The sequence below is a fragment of the Triticum urartu genome, chromosome 1A (genome assembly GCF_056163025.1).
Source record: "Triticum urartu cultivar PI428250 chromosome 1A, HENAU_Tu73, whole genome shotgun sequence".
Taxonomy (NCBI): domain Eukaryota; kingdom Viridiplantae; phylum Streptophyta; class Magnoliopsida; order Poales; family Poaceae; genus Triticum; species Triticum urartu.
In genome coordinates, this window is record NC_141873.1 from 374,150,218 (window position 1) to 374,162,359 (window position 12,142).

The window sequence follows — 12,142 nt, forward strand, 5'->3', positions numbered from 1 at the left end:
ACAACGTAGAGGAAGTAGTCGTACGTCTGCCCGATCCGACCGATCCAAGTACCGAACGTACGGCACCTCTGAGTTCTGCACATGTTCAACTCAGTGACGTCCCTCGAGTTCTGATCCAGCAAAACATTGAGGGAGAGTTTCGTCAGCACGACGACGTGATGACGGTGATGATGTTCTACCAACGCAGGGCTTCACCTAAGCACCGCTACGATATGACCGAGGTGGAATATGGTGGAAGGGGGCACCGCACACGGCTAAGGAACGATCACGAGAATCAACTTGTGTGTCATGGGGTGCCCCCTTGCCTCAGTATATAAAGGAGGAAGAGGGGGAGGTGTGGCCGGCCCTATGGGTGCGCCTGGAGGAGTCCTACTACAACCGGGAGTAGGACTCTCCCCTCTTGCCTTGTTGGAAAAGGAAGGAGGAAGGGAGAAAGAGGAAAGGGGGGCGCCCCCCTTCCTTGTCCTATTCGGACTAGGGGGGAGGGGGCGCACGGCCTGCCCTGGCCGGCCCTCCTCTTCTCCCTTATGGCCCATGTAGGCCCAATAACCCCCGGGGGGGCCGGTAACCCCCCGGTACTCCGGTAAAATCCCGATTTCACCCGGAACGTTTCCGATATCCAAATATAGGCTTCCAATATATCAATCTTTATGTCTCAGCCATTTCGAGACTCCTCGTCATGTCCGTGATCACATCCGGGACTCCAAACAACCTTCGGTACATCAAAACACAAAAACCCTTATTACGATCGTCACCGAACTTTAAGCATGCGGACCCTACGGGTTCAAGAACTATGTAGACATGACCGAGACACGTCTCCGGTCAATAACCAACAGCGGAACCTGGATGCTCATATTGGCTCCTACATATTCTACGAAGATCTTTATCGGTCAGACCGCATAGCAACATACGTTGTTCCCTTTGTCATCGGTATGTTACTTGCCCGAGATTCGATTGTCGGTATCTCAATACCTAGTTCAATCTCGTTACCGGCAAGTCTCTTTACTCGTTCCGTAATACATCATCCTGCAACTAACTTATTAGTTGCAATGCTTGCAAGGCTTGAGTGATGTGCATTACCGAGAGGGCCCAGAGATACCTCTCCGACAATCGGAGTGACAAATCCTAATCTCGAAATACGCCAACCCAACAAGTACCTTCGCAGACACCTGTAGAGCACCTTTATAATCACCCAGTTATGTTGTGACGTTTGGTAGCACACAAAGTGTTCCTCCGGTAAACGGGAGTTGCATAATCTCATAGTCATAGGAACATGTATAAGTTATGAAGAAAGCAATAGCAACAAACTAAACGATCAAGTGCTAAGCTAACGGAATGGGTCAAGTCAATCACATCATTCTCCTAATGATGTGATCCTGTTAATCAAATGACAACTCATGTCTATGGTTAGGAAACATAACCATCTTTGATTAACGAGCTAGTCAAGTAGAGGCATACTAGTGACTCTCTGTTTTTGTCTATGTATTCACACATGTATTATGTTTCCGGTTAATACAATTCTAGCATGAATAATAAACATTTATCATGATATAAGGAAATAAATAATAACTTTATTATTGCCTCTAGGGCATATTTCCTTCAGTCTCCCACTTGCACTAGAGTCAATAATCTAGATTACACAGTAATGATTCTAACACCCATGGAGCCTTGGTGCTAATCATGTTTTGCTCGTGGAAGAGGCTTAGTCAGCGGGTCTGCAACATTCAGATCCGTATGTATCTTGCAAATTTCTATGTCTCCCACTTGGACTAAATCCTGAATGGAATTGAAGCGTCTCTTGATGTGTTTGGTTCTCTTGTGAAATCTGGATTCCTTCGCCAAGGCAATTGCACCAGTATTGTCACAAAAGATTTTCATTGGACCCGATGCACTAGGTATGACACCTAGATCGGATATGAACTCCTTCATCCAGACTCCTTCATTTGCTGCTTCCGAAGCAGCTATGTACTCCGCTTCACATGTAGATCCCGCCACGACGCTTTGTTTAGAACTGCGCCAACTGACAGCTCCACCGTTCAGTAAAAACACGTATCCGGTTTGCAATTTAGAATCGTCCGGATCAGTGTCAAAGCTTGCATCAACGTAACCATTTACGATGAGCTCTTTGTCACCTCCATATACGAGAAACATATCCTTAGTCCTTTTCAGGTATTTTAGGATGTTCATGACCGCTGTCCAGTGATCCACTCCTGGATTACTTTGGTACCTCCCTGCTAGACTTATAGCAAGGCACACATCAGGTCTGGTACATAGCATTGCATACATGATAGAGCCTATGGCTGAAGCATAGGGAACATCTTTCATTTTCTCTCTATCTTCTGTGGTGGTCGGACATTGAGTCTTACTCAACTTCACACCTTGTAACACATGCAAGAACCCTTTCTTTGCTTGATCCATTTTGAACTTTTTCAAAACCTTGTCAAGGTATGTGCTTTGTGAAAGTCCAATTAAGCGTCTTGATCTATCTCTATAGATCTTAATGCCCAATATGTAAGCAGCTTCACTGAGGTCTTTCATTGAAAAACTCTTATTCAAGTATCCCTTTATGCTATCCAGAAATTCTATATCATTTCCAATCAATAATATGTCATCCACATACAATATCAGAAATGCTACAGAGCTCCCACTCACTTTCTTGTAAATACAGACTTCTCCAAAAGTCTATACAAAACCAAATGCTTTGATCACACTATCAAAGCGTTTATTCCAACTCCGAGAGGCTTGCACCAGTCCATAAATGGATCGCTGGAGCTTGCACACTTTGTTAGCTCCCTTTGGATCGACAAAACCTTCTGGTTGCATCATATACAACTCTTCTTCCAGAAATCCATTCAGGAATGCAGTTTTGACATCCATTTGCCAAATTTCATAATCATAAAATGCGGCAATTGCTAACATGATTCGGACAGACTTAAGCATCGCTACGGGTGAGAAGGTCTCATCGTAGTCAATCCCTTGAACTTGTCGAAAACCTTTTGCAACAAGTCGAGCTTTGTAGACAGTAACATTACCGTCAGCGTCAGTCTTCTTCTTGAAGATCCATTTATTCTCAATTGCTTGCCGATCAACGGGCAAGTCAACCAAAGTCCACACTTTGTTCTCATACATGGATCCCATCTCAGATTTCATGGCTTCTAGCCATTTTGCAGAATCTGGGCTCACCATCGCTTCTTCATAGTTCGTAGGTTCATCATGATCTAGTAGCATGACTTCCAGAACAGGATTACCGTACCACTCTGGTGCGGATCTTACTCTGGTTGATCTACGAGGTTCGGTAGTAACTTGATCTGAAGTTTCATGATCATTATCATTAGCTTCATCACTAATTGGTGTAGGTGTCACAGAAACCGGTTTCTGTGATGTACTACTTTCCAATAAGGGAGCAGGTACAGTTACCTCATCAAGTTCTACTTTTCTCCCACTCACTTCTTTCGAGAGAAACTCCTTCTCTATAAAAACTCCGAATTTAGCAACAAAAGTTTTGCCTTCGGATCTGTGATAGAAGGTGTACCCAACAGTCTCCTTTAGGTATCCTATGAAGACACATTTCTCCGATTTGGGTTCGAGCTTATCAGGTTGAAGCTTTTTCACATAAGCATCACAGCCCCAAACTTTCAGAAATGACAACTTTGGTTTCTTGCCAAACCACAGTTCATAAGGCGTCGTCTCAACGGATTTCGATGGTGTTATATTTAACGTGAATGCAGCCGTCTCTAAAGCATAACCCCAAAACGATAACGGTAAATCAGTAAGAGACATCATAGATCGCACCATATCTAATAAAGTACGATTACGATGTTCGGACACACCATTACGCTGTGGTGTTTCGGGTGGCGTGAGTTGCGAAACTATTCCGCATTGTTTCAAATGTAGACCAAACTCGTAACTCAAATATTCTCCTCCATGATCAGATCGTAGAAACTTTATTTTCTTGTTACGATGATTTTCAACTTCACTCTGAAATTCTTTGAACTTTTCAAATGTTTCAGACTTATGTTTCATTAAGTAGATATACCCATATCTGCTTAAATCATCTGTGAAGGTGAGAAAATAATGATATCCGCCACGAGCCTCAACATTCATTGGACCACATACATCTGTATGTATGGTTTCCAACAAATCCGTTGCTCTCTCCATAGTACCGAAGAACGGCATTTTAGTCATCTTACCCATGAGGCATGGTTCGCAAGTACCAAGTGATTCATAATCAAGTAGTTCCAAAAGTCCATCAATATGGAGTTTCTTCATGCGCTTTACACTGATATGACCTAAACGGCAGTGCCACAAATAAGTTGCACTATCATTATCAACTCTGCATCTTTTGATTTCAACATTATGAATATGTGTATCACTACTATCGAGATTCATCAAAAATAGACCACTCTTCAAGGGTGCATGACCATAAAAGATATTACTCATATAAATAGAACAACCATTATTCTCTGATTTAAATGAATAACCGTCTCGCATCAAACAAGATCCAGATATAATGTTCATGCTCAACGCTGGCACCAAATAACAATTATTTAGGTCTAACACTAATCCCAAAGGTAGATGTAGAGGTAGCGTGCCAACCGCGATCACATCGACTTTGGAACCATTTCCCACGCGCATCGTCACCTCATCCTTAGCCAATCTTCGCTTAATCCATAGCCCCTATTTCAAGTTGCAAATGTTAGCAACAGAACCAGTATCAAATACCCAGGTGCTACTGCGAGCATTAGTAAGGTACACATCAATAACATGTATATCACATATACCTTTGTTCACTTTGCCATCCTTCTTATCCGCCAAATACTTGGGGCAGTTCCGCTTCCAGTGACCAGTCTGCTTGCAGTAGAAGCACTCGGTCTCAGGCTTAGGTCCAGACTTGGGTTTCTTCCCTGAGCAGCAACTTGTTTGCTGTTCTTCTTGAAGTTCCCTTTTTTCTTCCCTTTGCCCTTTTTCTTGAAACTGGTGGTCTTATTGACCATCAACACTTGATGCTCCTTCTTGATTTCTACCTCCGCGGCTTTTAGCATCGCGAAGAGCTCAGGAATAGTTTTATTCATCCCTTGCATATTATAGTTCATCACGAAGCTTTTGTAGCTTGGTGGCAGTGATTGAAGAACTCTGTCAATGACACTATCAACAAGAAGATTAACCCCCAGTTGAGTCAAGTGATTATGATACCCAGACATTTTGAGTATATGTTCACTGACAGAACTATTCTCCTCCATCTTGCAGCTATAGAACTTATTGGAGACTTCATATCTCTCAATCCGGGCATTTCCTTGAAATATTAACTTCAACTCCTGGAACATCTCATATGCTCCATGACGTTCAAAACGTCGTTGAAGACCCGATTCTAAGCTGTAAAGCATGGCACACTGAATTATCGAGTAGTCATCAGCTTTGCTCTGCCAGACGTTCATAACATCTGGTGTCGCTCCTGCATCAGGCTTGGCACTTAGCGGTGCTTCCAGGACGTAATTCTTCTGTGCAGCAATGAGGATAATCCTCAAGTTACGGACCCAGTCCGTGTAATTGCTACCATCATCTTTCAACTTTGCTTTCTCAAGGAACGCATTAAAATTCAACGGAACAACAACACGAGCCATCTATCTACAATCAAACACAGACAAGCAAGATACTATCAGGTACTAAGTTCACGATAAATTTAAGTTCAATTAATCATATTAATTAAGAACTCCCACTTAGAAAGATATCCCTCTAATCCTCTAAGTGATCACGTGATCCAAATCAACTAAACCATGTCCGATCATCACGTGAGATGGAGTAGTATCAATGGTGAACATCAATATGTTGATCATATCTACTATATGATTCACGCTCGACTTTTCGATCTCCGTGTTCTGAGTATTCAAAAATGCTAGGCTCGTCAAGTTAAACCTGAGTATTCCGCGTGTGCAACTGTTTTGCACCCGTTGTATTTGAACGTAGAGCCTATCACACCCGATCATCACGTGGTGTCTCAGCACGAAGAACTTTCGCAACGGTGCATACTCAGGGAGAACACTTATACTTTGATAATTTAGTGGGGGATCATCTTATAATGCTACCGTCAATCAAAGCAAGATAAGATGCATAAAAGATAAACATCATATGCAATCAATATAAGTGATATGATATGGCCATCATCATCTTGTGCTTGTGATCTCCATCTCCGAAGCACCTTCATGATCACCATCGTCACTGGCGTGACACCTTGATCACCATCGTAGCATCGTTGTCGTCTCGCCAATCTTATGCTTCCACGACTATCGCTACCGCTTAGTGATAAAGTAAAGCATTACAACGCAATTGCATTGCATAAATAAAAGCGACAACCATATGGCTCTTGCCAGTTGCCGATAACTCGGTTACAAAACATGATCATCTCATACAATAAAATTCAGCATCATGTCTTGACCATATCACATCACAACATGCCCTGCAAAAACAAGTTAGACGTCCTCTACTTTGTTGTTGCAAGTTTTACGTGGCTGCTACGGGCTTAGCAAGAACCGTTCTTACCTACGCATCAAAACCACAACGATAGTTTGTCAAGTTGGTGCTGTTTTAACCTTCGCAAGGACCGGGCGTAGCCACACTTGGTTCAACTAAAGTTGGAGAAACTGACACCCGCCAGCCACCTGTGTGCAAAGCACGTCGGTAGAACCAGTCTCGCGTAAGCGTACGCGTAATGTCGGTCCGGGCCGCTTCATCCAACAATACCGCCGAACCAAAGTATGACATGCTGGTAAGTAGTATGACTTATATCGCCCACAACTCACTTGTGTTCTACTCGTGCACAACATCAACACATAAAACCTAAGCTCTGATGCCACTGTTGGGGAACGTAGTAATTTCAAAAATTTCCTACGCACACGCAAGATCATGGTGATGCATAGCAACGAGAGGGGAGAGTGTTGTCTACGTACCCTTGTAGACTGGCAACGGAAGTATTGACACAACGTAGAGGAAGTAGTCGTACGTCTTCCCGATCCGACCGATCCATGTACCGAACATACGGCACCTCCGAGTTCTGCACACGTTCAACTCGGTGACGTCCCTCGAGTTCTGATCCAGCAAAACGTTGAGGGAGAGTTTCATCAGCACGACGGCATGATGACGGTGATGATGTTCTACCGACGCAGGGCTTCGCCTAAGCAACGCTACGATGTGACCGAGGTGGAATATGGTGGAAGGGGGCACCGCGCACGGCTAAGGAACGATCACGAGGATCAACTTGTGTGTCATGGGGTGCCCCCTTGCCTCAGTATAAAAAGGAGGGAGAGGGGGAGGTGCGGCCGGCCCTATGGTGCGCGTGGAGGAGTCCTACTCCAATCGGGAGTAGGACTCCCCCCTCTTGCCTTGTTGGAAAAGGAAGGAGGAAGGGAGAAAGAGGAAAGGGGGCACCGCCCCCCTTCCTTGTCCTATTCGGACTAGGGGGGAGGGGGCACCCGGCCTGCCCTGGCCGGCCCTCCTCTTCTCCCTTATGGCCCATGTAGGCCCAATAACCCCCGGGGGGTTCCGGTAACCCCCCGGTACTCCGGTAAAATCCCGATTTCACCAGGAACGTTTCCGATATCCAAATATAGGCTTCCAATATATCAATCTTTATGTCTCGACCATTTCGAGACTCCTCGTCATGTCCGTGATCACATCCGGGACTTCGAACAACCTTCAGTACATCAAAACACAAAAACCCTTATAACGATCGTCACCGAACTTAAGCGTACGGACCCTACGGGTCCGAGAACTATGTAGACATGACCGAGACACGTCTCTGGTCAATAACCAATAGCGGAACCTGGATGCTCATATTGGCTCCTACATATTCTACGAAGATCTTTATCGGTCAGACCGCATAACAACATACGTTGTTCCCTTTGTCATCGGTATGTTACTTGCCCGAGATTCGATCGTCGGTATCTCAATACCTAGTTCAATCTTGTTACCGGCAAGTCTCTTTACTCGTTCCGTAATACATCATCCTGCAACTAACTTATTAGTTGCAATGCTTGCAAGGCTTGAGTGATGTGCATCACCGAGAGGGCCCAAAGATACCTCTCCGACAATCGGAGTGACAAATCCTAATCTCGAAATACGCCAACCCAACAAGTACCTTCGGAGACACCTGTAGAGCACCTTTATAATCACCCAGTTACGTTGTGACGTTTGGTAGCACACAAAGTATTCCTCCGGTAAACGGGAGTTGCATAATCTCATAGTCATAGGAACATGTATAAGCTATGAAGAAAGCAATAGCAACAAACTAAACGATCAAGTGCTAAGCTAATGGAATGGGTCAAGTCAATCACATCATTCTCCTAATGATGTGATCCCGTTAATCAAATGACAACTCATGTCTATGGTTAGGAAACATAACCATCTTTGATTAACGAGCTAGTCAAGTAGAGGCATACTAGTGACTCTCTGTTTTTGTCTATGTATTCACACATGTATTATGTTTCCGGTTAATACAATTCTAGCATGAATAATAAACATTTATCATGATATAAGGAAATAAATAATAACTTTATTATTGCCTCTAGGGCATATTTCCTTCACAGACATGACCGAGACACCTCTCCGTCCAATAACCAATAGCGGGATCTGGATACCCATATTGGCTCCCACATGTTCCACGATGATCTTATCGGATGAACCAAGATGTCGGGGATTCAATCAATCCTATATACAATTCCCTTTATCCATCGGTATGTTACTTGCCCGAGATTCGATCGCCGGTATCCCCATACCTTGGTCAATCTCGTTACCGACAAGTCTCTGTACTCGTTCCGTAACGCATGATCCCGTGACCAACTCCTTAGTCACATTGAGCTCATTATGATGATGCATTACCGAGTGGGCCCAGAGATACCTCTCTGTCATAAGGAGTGACAAATCCCAGTCTCGATTCGTGCCAACCCAACAGACACTTTCAGAGATACCTGTAGTGCACCTTTATAGTCACCCAGTTATGTTTTGACGTTTGGTACACCCACAGCATTCCTACGGTATCCGGGAGTTGCACAATCTCATGGTCTAAGGAAATGATACTTGACATTAGAAAAGCTTTAGCAAACGAACTACACGATCTTGTGCTACGCTTAAGATTGGGTCTTGTCCATCACATCATTCTCCTAATGATGTGATCCCGTTATCAATGGCATCTAGTGTCCATGGTCAGGAAACCATAACCATCTATTGATCAACGAGCTAGTCAACTAGAGGCTTACTAGGGACATGTTGTGGTCTATGTATTCACACATGTATTATAGTTTCCGGTTAATACAATTATAGCATGAACAATAGACAATTATCATGAACAAGGAAATATAATAATAACCATTTTATTATTGCCTCTAGGGCATATTTCCAACATCAACTAGGTGTATCAACGGGCTATGGAGATGCCCATCAACAGATATCAATGTGAGTGAGTAGGGATTGCCATGCAACGGATGCACTAGAGCTATAAGTGTATGAAAGCTCAAAAAGAAATTAAGTGGGTGTGCATCCAACTCGCTTGCTCATGAAGACCTAGAGAATTTTGAGGAAGCCCATCATTGGAATATACAAGACAAGTTCTATGATGAAAAATTCCCACCAGTATATGAAAGTGACAAAATAGGAGACTCTCTATCATGAAGATCATGGTGCCACTTTGAAGCACAAGTGTGGAAAAAGGATAGTAGCATTGCCCCTTCTCTCTTTTTCTCTCATTTTTTTATTTGGTCCTTTTCTCTTTTTTTATGGCCTCTTTTTCTCTCTTTTTTATTTTTTGTCCGGAGTCTCATCCCGACTTGTGGGGGAATCATAGTCTCCATCATCCTTTCCTCACATGGGACAATGCTCTAATAATGATGATCATCACACTTTTATTTACTTGCAACTCAAGAATTACAACTCAATACTTAGAACAAAATATGACTCTATGTGAATGCCTCCGGTGGTGTACCGGGATGTGCAATGAATCAAGAGTGGCATGTATGAAAAACTATGAACGATGGCTTTGCCACAAATACGATGTCAACTACATGATCATGCAAAGCAATATGACAATGATGGAGCGTATCATAATAAACGGAACCGTGGAAAGTTGCATGACAATATATCTTGGAATGGCTATGAAAATGCCATAATAGGTAGGTATGGTGGCTGTTTTGAGGAAGATAAATGGTGGGTTTATGGTACCGGCGAAAGTTGCACGGTACTAGAGAGGCTAGCAACGGTGGAAGGGTGAAAGTGCGTATAATCCATGGACTCAACATTAGTCATAAAGAACTCACATACTTATTGCAAAAGTCTATTAGTTATTGAAACGAAGTACTACACGCATGCTCCTAGGGGGATAGTGTTGGAAATATGCCCTAGAGGCAATAATAAATTAGTTATTATTATATTTCCTTGTTCATGATAATCGTTTATTATCCATGCTATAATTGTATTGATAGGAAACTCAGATACATGTGTGGATACATAGACAACACCATGTCCCTAGTAAGCCTCTAGTTGACTAGCTCGTTGATCAATAGATGGTTACGGTTTCCTGACCATGGACATTGGATGTCGTTGACAACGGGATCACATCATTAGGAGAATGATGTGATGGACAAGACCCAATCCTAAGCCTAGCACAAAGATCGTATAGTTCGTATGCTAAAGCTTTTCTAATGTCAAGTATCATTTCCTTAGACCATGAGATTGTGCAACTCCCGGATACCGTAGGAGTGCTTTGGGTGTATCAAACGTCACAACGTAACTGGGTGACTATAAAGGTGCACTACAGGTATCTTCGAAAGTGTCTGTTGGGTTGGCACGAATCGAGACTGGGATTTGTCACTCCGTGTAAACGGAGAGGTATCTCTGGGCCCACTCGGTAGGACATCATCATAATGTGCACAATGTGATCAAGGAGTTGATCACGGGATGATGTGTTACGGAACGAGTAAAGAGACTTGCCGGTAACGAGATTGAACAAGGTATCAGGATACCGGCGATCGAATCTCGGGCAATTATCGTACCGCTAGACAAAGGGAATTGAATACGGGATTGATTAAGTCCTTGACATCGTGGTTCATCCGATGAGATCATCGTGGAACATGTGGGAGCCAACATGGGTATCCAGATCCCGCTGTTGGTTATTGACCGGAGAACGTCTCGGTCATGTCTGCATGTCTCCCGAACCCGTAGGGTCTACACACTTAAGGTTCGATGACGCTAGGGTTGTAAAGGAAGTTTTTATGTGGTTACCGAATGTTGTTCGGAGTCCCGGATGAGATCCCGGACGTCACGAGAAGTTCTGGAATGGTCCGGAGGTAAAGATTTATATATGGGAAGTCCTGTTTTGGTCACCGGAAGAGTTTCGGGGTTTATCGGTAATGTACCGGGACCACCGGGAGGGTCCCGGGGGTCCACCAAGTGGGGCCACCAACCCCGGAGGCTTGCGTGGGCTAAGAGTGGTGAGGGACCAGCCCCTTAGTGGGCTGGTGCGCCTCCCACAAGGGCCCATGGCGCCTAAGAGGTGGAAAGGGGGCAAACCCTAAGGGATATGGGCCTTAAGGCCCATATTGGTGCGCCTCCCTCTCCTCTCCCCCTCTTGGCCGCCATCCTTGATCCCCATCTAGGGCTGCTGCCCCCTAGGGGGTGGGAACCCTAGAGGGGGCGCAGCCCCTCCCCTTCCCTATATATATGAGGCCTAGGGCTGCCCATAACACACGCGATTCGATCTCTCATTGGTGCAGCCCTGCATCTCTCTCTCCCTCCTCTTCTGTGGTGCTTGGCGAAGCCCTGCAGGATTGCCACGCTCCTCCATCACCACCACGCCGTTGTGCTGCTGCTGGATGGAGTCTTCCTCAACCTCTCCCTCTCTCCTTGCTGGATCAAGGCGTGGGAGACGTCACCGGGCTGCACGTGTGTTGAACGCGGAGGTGCCGTGCGTTCGGCACTTGGTCATCGGTGATTTGAATCACGACGAGTACGACTCCATCAACCCCGTTCACTTGAACGCTTCCGCTTAGCGATCTACAAGGGTATGTAGATGCACTCTCCTTCCCCTCGTTGCTGGTCTCTCCATAGATAGATCTTGGTGACACGTAGGAAAATTTTGAATTTATGCTACGTTCCCCAA